The following is a 9,413-nucleotide window of genomic DNA, read 5'->3' on the forward strand; positions in this document are numbered from 1 at the left end:
TAAGGAATGGTTCTTCTCCCTCTGAAGCATGACCAGGAGAAGGTGGTGGTGGAGAAGCTGGTGGTGTAGTAGTATGGGTAGGTTCGGGTTGGGTTGTTTTGGGTGTTGGTGTAGGTTCGGGTGCTTTTGTGGTTTCGGGTGTTGGTGTGGTTTCGGGTGCATCAGTATGAACCCCTGTATCAGATACGTTGGCTCTAACATCTGCAATGGATGTTGTGGTTGCGTCGGTGAATATTGGTGTTGGTATTGGGATGGAAGTGGGTGGTATTGAAGTAGTGGGAGTTATAGGGGGAATAGAAATAGGAATGGTTTTTGGTGGAGAGGAAATTGGAGAAGTAGAAGCATGAACTTCTGGGGTAGGAGATCTGGGTGGAGTATTGCCACGTGGAGAGTCATCATAATCTGAACTCTCACCCTCAGACTCGCTTGAGGAGGAAGTGATAATTAACTTTCGTCGTGGTTGGGTTTTTCTCCTCTTTTGCTGTGGAGACTGAGCAGGCTTAGTGGGTTTCCTCTTCTTTGGAGATGGGCCTTTTGCTCCTTTTGCCACCTGTTTCCCCTTATAAGCCTTTTTTCCTCTTGGAGCAGGCTTGTCGGCGTCATGTATTGACTTCAACATCTCTGGAGTAAGATCCCTCGGACCAGAACGCTTGAACCCTTTGTATGTCTGGATAATCTGGCTGTCAGCAGGAACATCCCCATACATGGTTTCCGGAATAGACCCGTTGAACGGAAACTTTGAAGCGTCCGACACAATGATCTTCGTGGCATGGAAGGTACCAATGGAAGACATTGGAGCACCATCGACAATGGGACGTGGTACTTGTCTATCACCCATTTCGTGATAAGAGTCTAGAACCTAGCATACGAAATCTATGAATGTCTGGAGGTAGAGGAGAGACTCTGGATGAGTTGTTGCCATAGAACATATCCATAATCCATGTTGATGCCATTGTAGATACCATACATTATGAAGAGAAATAAACGGCTGGCACCATCAGATCCAACACTTCTCTCGGATAACCCCTTGAAGAGAACAGTGAACAACCCATTCCACTGTGGAGGTAGGCACGACTTCTTGAACTTCGTGACCATAGAAAGCACCTCCGTATAACCCATGTTATAGAACATGTTGAACAAGTGACCCATTGGAATCGTTTCAGGGTTAACCCTCGAAGAATCAGGTTTAAACCCTAACAGCGAGCAAAACCTTTGCTTTGAAATTGACGCCTTATGCTCAAAGACATCAAAAAAGATTCTGTCAACGACCTTGTCGTAGTGAGCGGTCACAAAGATCTATGACAAGAACTCCATCGGAACAGTTTCAGCCCTAGTAAGTGCAGGAGCGATCGGAGAAAACTTCAGACACTCGATGATGGGGAACATGAAGGCGTCGTTAGCATGAGGGGTTAAATCGATGATTAGGCTTTGTTGTGGGCGAATGGGCAAAATGTGGGATGTTGCGTGAACGGAAGATGAATCTGCGATTGCTTGAAGAAAGTAGAGAAGATGATGAACAGTGAAGGTTTAGGGATTTCTTGCGCTCTGGGAATTTTAATTGCAGTAAAGAGGTAAACGGTGGAGGATGTTGCCTTTTATATTGTGGTGTAAGGAGAGAGAAAGATCTTCCCAAATCTTCTATTGAAAAACGAAGGGTTTTTCGGAGTTGACTGATGCGTGACAGTTGGGGTTGCCGATGATCACGCATGAGAGAGAATGTCAGGTCCCTAATAACACGACTTCCCATCAGGCGCCGTTTGGAGACGAGACGGTTCAGATTCACACACGCCCCTCTTGCGCCGTTTGGAGATTAAACGGTTCCGATTCGCACGCTTTCCCTTTTAGCGCCGTTTGAAATCAAATCGATTAGACTCCCGCCTGAGTCAGCATGTCTTCATCTTATCTCTTTAAATTGTAACGGCATCTTTTGAAAAATGCCCCCACGTGGATTAAAATCATCCACAGCCTTTAATCAATCGCCAATCCAAATAAAATGCCTTGTAATTAATAGAACCTGAATTTAGGAAAATCAAAGATTTTCGTGCTTAGGGTGTAAAAGAAAAGAAATAAAGCAATATTTTTGGGAAAATATGTGATGTCAATAAAGACACGAAACAAATGATCCCGAGCACGAATCTCGTCCTTCAAAGTCAAGAGAGACCTTAAAGTGTTTGTGTGGTTTCCCATTGAATAACGATCAAACACTTATTAAGAAGTGTTGAAAGGCTTCTTTTAACTAGGCTTATTAGGGTGGCTTTCGCTTCGATTCAAACTTCCTAATCTTGATATAAGATAGAAAGCGAACGAAGTACTTGCGAGACCGGTGTAGTCTATTGAACAAGTAGGTTGGAGATAATTTAATTTGGCGAGGAAATATGTATATAAAATCTCAACAAAAATTTAAGACTGGATTCCAAGGGAAGAAATGTTATTGGTGTTAACAATTTCATAGGAATCACACAAAAGAAAATTTTGAGATTTCATGGAGGTATGTCCGTCAATGCATTAGTGAAAACTAGAGCAAATTAATTGTTCACCGTCAATTCGTATTGGGTATTGAATGATGGGTTTCACTTAGATCGTAGTAGCACGAAACTAAGATCATGAACACAGTAATTGTGTAACCATAAACCTTAGTGGTAATTTCTGAGAGTCTTAAGGGTTACGTTTGTGAAACGAATATGATGGAGAAATGCAATTTAGATGGTGTAAGAAATCAAAGTACCTCTGCTGTGAAAAATAGGACCAAGCAGAAAACTCTTATCTCATGTGAGAAGAGAGTTAGGTAGCTCATGATTAGAATAAATATGATAGCCTAATTGGGAAGACAAGGTTTGTGTATACCAAGTCATTAAGGCTATTATTCAGAATCAGGTGAGGCTTTGGACACATACAGCAGCATGCTTCCAGGGACAGTTAGCTAATTCAACAATTTCCCCATAAACGAACACACAAATAAAATTAAAGCCAAAAAAAGGAAATAAAGAACGAAATATTTTTGGATTTTTTGATAATAATAAAAATAAAATGAAATAAAAAATAAGAAAAAAGAAAAAAAATACAGAGAATTTTTTTTTTTGGAACCGAACCCGAGCGTTCGGTTTATTTCGGTTGTAAAAAAAACTTTGGAACCGAACCCGAGCGTTCGGTCTATTTCGGGTGAGAAAGATTTTGGAACCGAACCCGAACGTTCGGTATATTTCGGTTGGCAAAGAAAATAGGTTTTAAAAAGAGAATAACTTTGACAATAAGATAAATGCATTTGGAACAATTATACATAAGATCTACAACCAAGAAAACTACCTTTGATTGATGAGCGAAAAGCAGATTATTCAACCGAACCCGAGCGTTCGGTTCATTTCGGTACATTAGTACAAGACCCGAACCCGAACGTTCGATCTATTTCGCTTCTTACTTTTGAGTTTGAGAGGTAATGTTTGGTACTGACTCCGATTCCATCATACCTAGCCCTTGTAGAATTTTGTTAAACGACGCTTCAGGAAGAGCTTTGGTGAAGATATCAGCCAGTTGATCAGTGGTTCAAACAAAATGAATTTCGACGTTCCCATCTTCCACATGATCCTTAATGAAGTGATACCTCAGTGCTATGTGGTTAGTCTTGGAGTGTTGTACTGGGTTATGACAGATCCTAATTTCACTTTCAGAGTCACAATATAGTGGGATCTTTTTCATATTGAGTCCATAGTCCCGGAGTTGACTTTGGATCCAAATCACTTGAGAAGTACAGGAGGTAGCTGCGATGTATTCTGCTTCAGCGGTAGACAGAGACACACAGGTCTGTTTCTTTCATTGCCAACTAACCAACTTCCCGTCTAGGAATTGGCAACCTCCAGTGGTACTTTTCCTGTCTAGTCCACAACCTCCAAGGTCTGCATCTGACTAGGCTTGAACGAAGAAACCTGAGTTGGATGGATACCATAGGCCTAAAGAGGTAGTTCGCTTGAGATAACGGAGTATGTTCTTCACTGCAAGCATATGAGGTTCACGTGGATTCGCCTGAAATCTAGCACAATAACAAACAGAGAACATTATATCAGGCGTGCTAGCAGTAAGATACATCAGAGAACCGATCATCTGGCGATATAGCGTAATATCAACTGCTGGCTTATCCAATGATGGAGTGAGCTTGGTACCGAACGCCATTGGAACTTTAACCTTTGAATCTCCCATCATGCTAAATTTTGCAAGGAGAGTCTTCGTGTAAGCTTCCTGATTAATAAAGATGCCTTCGGGTCCCTGTCTAATATTTAAACCAAGGAAAAAGTTAATTGGACCCATTGAGCTCATTTCAAATTTAGTCTCCATCAGCTTTCTGAATTCAGCCGTTAAGCTAGGATTCGTTGAGCCAAAGATGATATCATCGACATAAATTTGAACAATCATAAGGTGGTTACCTTCCTTCTTACGAAAGAAAGTTGGGTCAACCAAACCTTGTTTGAATTTTGACATCTTTAAAAACTTGGTTAGCGTTTCATACCAGGCCCTCGGAGCTTGTTTCAGTCCATATACGGCTTTGTCCAAAATGTAACAGTGATTGGGGTACCTTTCATTGACGAATCCAGGAGGTTGCTCCACGTACACCGTTTCTTCAAGTTCTCCATTTAGAAATGCGCACTTGACATCCATTTGGTAGACCTCAAAATTTTTGTGTGCAGCATAGGCAATAAATATTCTAACGGATTCTAGCCTAGCCACAGGAGCAAAAGTTTCTTCATAGTCGATTCCTTCCTCCTGACAGTATCCTTTCACCACCAGACGGGCTTTGTTTCGTATCACGTTGCCTTCCTTGTCCATCTTATTTCTGAAGACCCATTTGAGACCAACAACTGAGGCATCTTGAGGAGTTGGGAGGAATCGCCAAACTTTATTCCTTTCGAATTCATTCAGTTCGTCTTGCATAGCTTGAACCCAATCGGAGTGATCAAGAGCAGTGTTAACTGTCTTTGGTTCAACTTTTGAGACGAAGGAGTTAAACATACAGAATTCTACTTTTGAAAATAAGGAAGTTTGTTTTGCCTTTAGTTGTGATCGGGTCAGGACCTTTTCAGAGACATTACCGACAACCTGGGAAACAGGACGATCTCTGGTCCATTTGAAAAGAGGAGGGTAATTTGGATCATAAGATGGATCCAATTCAGCGTTTACCATCTCTTCTAGTTCAGATTGACTGTCATCGTCATAAAGCATATCAGCATTCTCCCCCTCGACAGATAAGTTTTCAGGTGTGTCCTGAGTTTCCGGAGCTATAGGGGTTTCGGGTGGTGTAGAGCTTTCAGGTGTTGACGCACCTTCGGGTGTTGTAGCACTTTCGGGTGTTATAGCACCTTCGGGTGCAGCTTGAGAACTGTTCTCCCCCTCAACATGTGAACTCGGCTGTGATGACGAAGATGGGTCCTCCCCCTCAACTGAAGCATCGTGCCGTGGAGGTTCGTTAGAACTTGATCCTCCTTCATTCATTCGCTTTGTAGCATCTTCGATGAGTTGCTTCAGATGATCTACTTTGTTGTCTGCTGCACTAGCTTCTGTGAGAGTTGCCTTCTCTGGTTCATCGAATAACTCGACGAACTTCTCAAATAGGTTTGCGATCGAGGCTGTGACTTGGCCTGTTTGAGAAAAGATTTCTCCAACTGTGTCTTCGTTGGCCTTTAGCTTTTTGACATAGCTATCATCAAAAGTCACATAATAAGTTTCTTCTATTTTCCTCGAGCGCTTGTTTAATACCCTGTAGGCTTTAGAAGTGAGAGAATAGCCCAGAAATATCCCTTCATCGGCTTTGACATCGAACTTGTTACGATGTTCTTTAGAATTGAAGATGAAACACCGTGAGCCGAATACATGGAAAAATTTGACATTTGGCTTCCTGTTGTTGATGATCTCATAAGGAGTGAGAGAGAATCGCTTATTGAGATATGACCTGTTCTGCGTAAAGCATGCTGTAGCAATAGCATCAGCCCAAAAATATAAAGGTAAAGAAGCAAAACTTAGCATGGCTCGAGCCGCCTCACACAAAGATCGGTTTTGTCTTTCGACAATCCCGTTTTGTTGAGGGGTGTAGGGAGCTGAGAAGTTGTGACTGGTTCCTTTTTCGGCCAAGAATTCTTCGAATTCTTTATTTTTGAATTCCAGCCCATTGCGCTCCTGATGTTGCGAACAACTTTCTTCAGCTGTACTTCAACCTGCTTGATAAACATCTTTAGCTTGAGAGTTGCTTCAGATTTGAGCTTCAGAAAGAACACCTATGTAAAACGTGAAAAGTCATCAACAATAACAAGAATATACTTGCTACCGCCGATGCTTTCGATAGATGATGGACCACACAAGTCAATGTGAATTAACTCTAATGGTTCAACAACTTTAGTGTTTACAATCGATGGGTGACTTTGACGACTCTGCTTCCCCATTTCACACGCAGCACATAAATGTTCTCGATTGAATTTGAGCAGTGGAAGACCTCGAACATGACCACCTGTGACAAGTTTGTTGATATCCTTGAAGTTGAGATGAGAGAGCCTTCGGTGCCAAAGCCAGCTTTCGTTAGATTGTGCTTTGGATAACAGGTAGATAACTGGATTCCCTTTGATGGGTTTGAGGTTCAGGGGAAACATTTCGCCTTTGTGCTCCGATTTGAGAATTACTCTTTTCGTTTTCTTTTCAATTATTTCTGAACCCTCATCATCGAATGAGACCTTGAGACCGGTACCTCCAACAAGCTGGGATACACTGATGAAGTTGTGCTGTAGTCCTTCAACGTATGCGACCTTCCTAATCGTAAAATCACCATTTGTTATCATTCCATAGCCTTTTATTGTGCCGAATGAGTTGTTCCCGAACTTGACATTTCCACCGTTTGAAAGAGACCGAAATTCCCTCAGCTCTTCCTTCCTTCCTGTCATGTGACGCGAGCAGCCACTGTCAATATACCATTCTTCGTCAAACTGCTCGTCACTGATAACCTGCAAAAATTAAGCAGATTTAGGAACCCAAAGTTTCTTGGGTCCACGTGAGCCTTTCACAGGAACAGGAATAGTAAGAGAGATGTCAACAAGATATGTTCTTTTTATTAAAGTTGTTTCATCTTTCTTTTTAATGGTGAAAACCTTAATTTTATTGGGATTTGTTACAGTTGGTTTGGATTCAGGTTTAGGCACTAGGACATTGGAATGCTTTTGATCAGTTTTGACTGAGGAAACCTTCGATTTTCCTTTCAAATCTGTTGAAGATTTTGGATTTTGAGTATTAACAGAATTGGATTTAGAATGAGGTTGAGAGGAATTAGAAGGATTAGAAGAAGTAGAACGAGAGAATTTAGACTGAGATGTTTTCTTGAATTGAGGTTCTAAGTGACCCTTTTGTTTTTGATCATTAGTGGTACCGAACTTAGAACTTTGGTTGCTTTTGCTCTCAGAACCGAACTTATGCTTTCGGTAGCTTGTGTTTTCTGAACCGAACCTTTGCCTTCGGTTATCATAATTTTCAGAACCGAACGTATCCTTTCGGTTGTTATGACCCTCAGAACCGAACCTCTCCCTTCGGTTGTTATTACTTTCTTGCGATCTAACAGTACTTTTCTCTGACTTTGAATTTCTGTCATGATAAGAGAAATGGGCGTTTTGAGATTGCCAAAACTGTTTTCGTTCTGAGAGATTCTTCTTGTATCTCATATTCCTTTGCTGCTTCTGATTCTTCACTTGCTTCGGCTATCGATGGATATTTGCTTTTTGCTTTTGCTTTTTGTCAGCTGGTTCACTCTGAACTGATGAAGTTTCGCTTGAAGGAGTGACTTCTTTTGCAGGATCTCCTTTTTCTTCAGGAACATCTTTTGTACCACTAGTACTTGGCATGTCAAAGTTATCGGGCTTGTTTAGAGGCTCTGGTACATATCTGCCTTTGGTTTTCCAGGACATCCGTTTAGACAGACCAACGGTTTCGTCAGCATTGTCGATAGGAGCGGACCAGAAGAACTCATCACAACCATCAACATTATCTTCGTTTACAATGGCTGTGAGTTCAGCTGTCTGATGTTCGGTTACTCCTGTGACCTTATACACTTGATTTGGAGTCGTCCTTACCTTTTGGTATACAACAACCTTTTCTTCAAGGATCGGGGACTTTTGTTGGGACAAACGAGCAAACTCCACAGAATTTTCTGAAATAAGATTTTTGTGGTTTTCGGGTTCGCTCTTGACAAACTCAGAACAGTCAACTACATCCTCTACAAAAATTTCACTCATATCATCATCCTCATTAAGCTCAGATGCATTTTCAACATCAATTTTATTTTCTAAGCTCAAGTTGGCATTCAATGAGTCAAACTTTTGTATGGTTTCGGTCCTTAGTTTCAATTTATCATTTTCATCCAAAAGGTTTTTCAGCATGTCCTTATGGTCCTTGGACTTTATGAAATATTCGATTTTGTCTAGTCCATACATATAAGTTGGATTTACATCCTCAGACGAAACTACACTTTCGCAATTATATGCTTCAGCGTCGATTTCATCCTCCTTCAACTCAAGGAAGGGCAAAATCATGCGATGAATTTTCTACCCTATTTCACAGTTTAAATGAAGTTGATTGATATTAGTGTAAAGACGCTTAGCAATTAAACAAAAGACATTTCTCTGTTTTAAAAGTTTCAAATTGTCTCTTTGTAAATAAATGTTTTCGTCCTTGGATTTGATTAACTCTGACTCCTTCAGCTCGATCCACATCCTCCGTTCCTCACTCTTTGAAGACGCCCTGCTTAATTGGTCAGTTAGGTTAGAATTGGTGACCCGTGTTTGAGTTAAGCTGCTGTCTAGATGCGAGATTCTTGAATTTACATTTTTTAATTCTTTTTCATATGAACTTTGTGGGACTTTGAATGAAACAAAAATAGATTGTACCTTCTTTATTAATTCATCAAGCTCGTTAAACTGCACGCTGAGAGGTTTTGCTGTGAAGCACAAGTCCTCTCGCTCCTTTGTGTCTTCATTCCCACCGTCTGTGTTGTATCCCCTCATTTGAGATACATCCGACACCATCAAGCACTTTCCACCGCTTCCTTCATCTTTTGCAACATAAGCCTTTCCATGAGATGGCTTCCTTACTTCATCATCCTCAGAGTCGGTTGACCAGACCTCCACGCCACCGAACTCATCATCTGCTACCGAACCCTGCACAATTAAAGCATTCATTGAAGGGTTAGTGACCACTTTCTTTTTCTTGATCTCTTCCAGCTTTTTCATTAACACAGCTTCTTCATCTTTCTCCTCATCCTTTTCTTCTATTTTTTTGAGGACACAATCTTTGGCATAGTGGTTCTTTCCTCCATAATAGTAGCAGTTCACACCCGAATCTCCTTCAGCTTTTGGTTCCTTCTTTGGTTCTTCTGCTTTCGGTTCTTCCCTGACCTT

Source organism: Lactuca sativa, chromosome 5, assembly GCF_002870075.4.
Source record: "Lactuca sativa cultivar Salinas chromosome 5, Lsat_Salinas_v11, whole genome shotgun sequence".
NCBI lineage: Eukaryota > Viridiplantae > Streptophyta > Magnoliopsida > Asterales > Asteraceae > Lactuca > Lactuca sativa.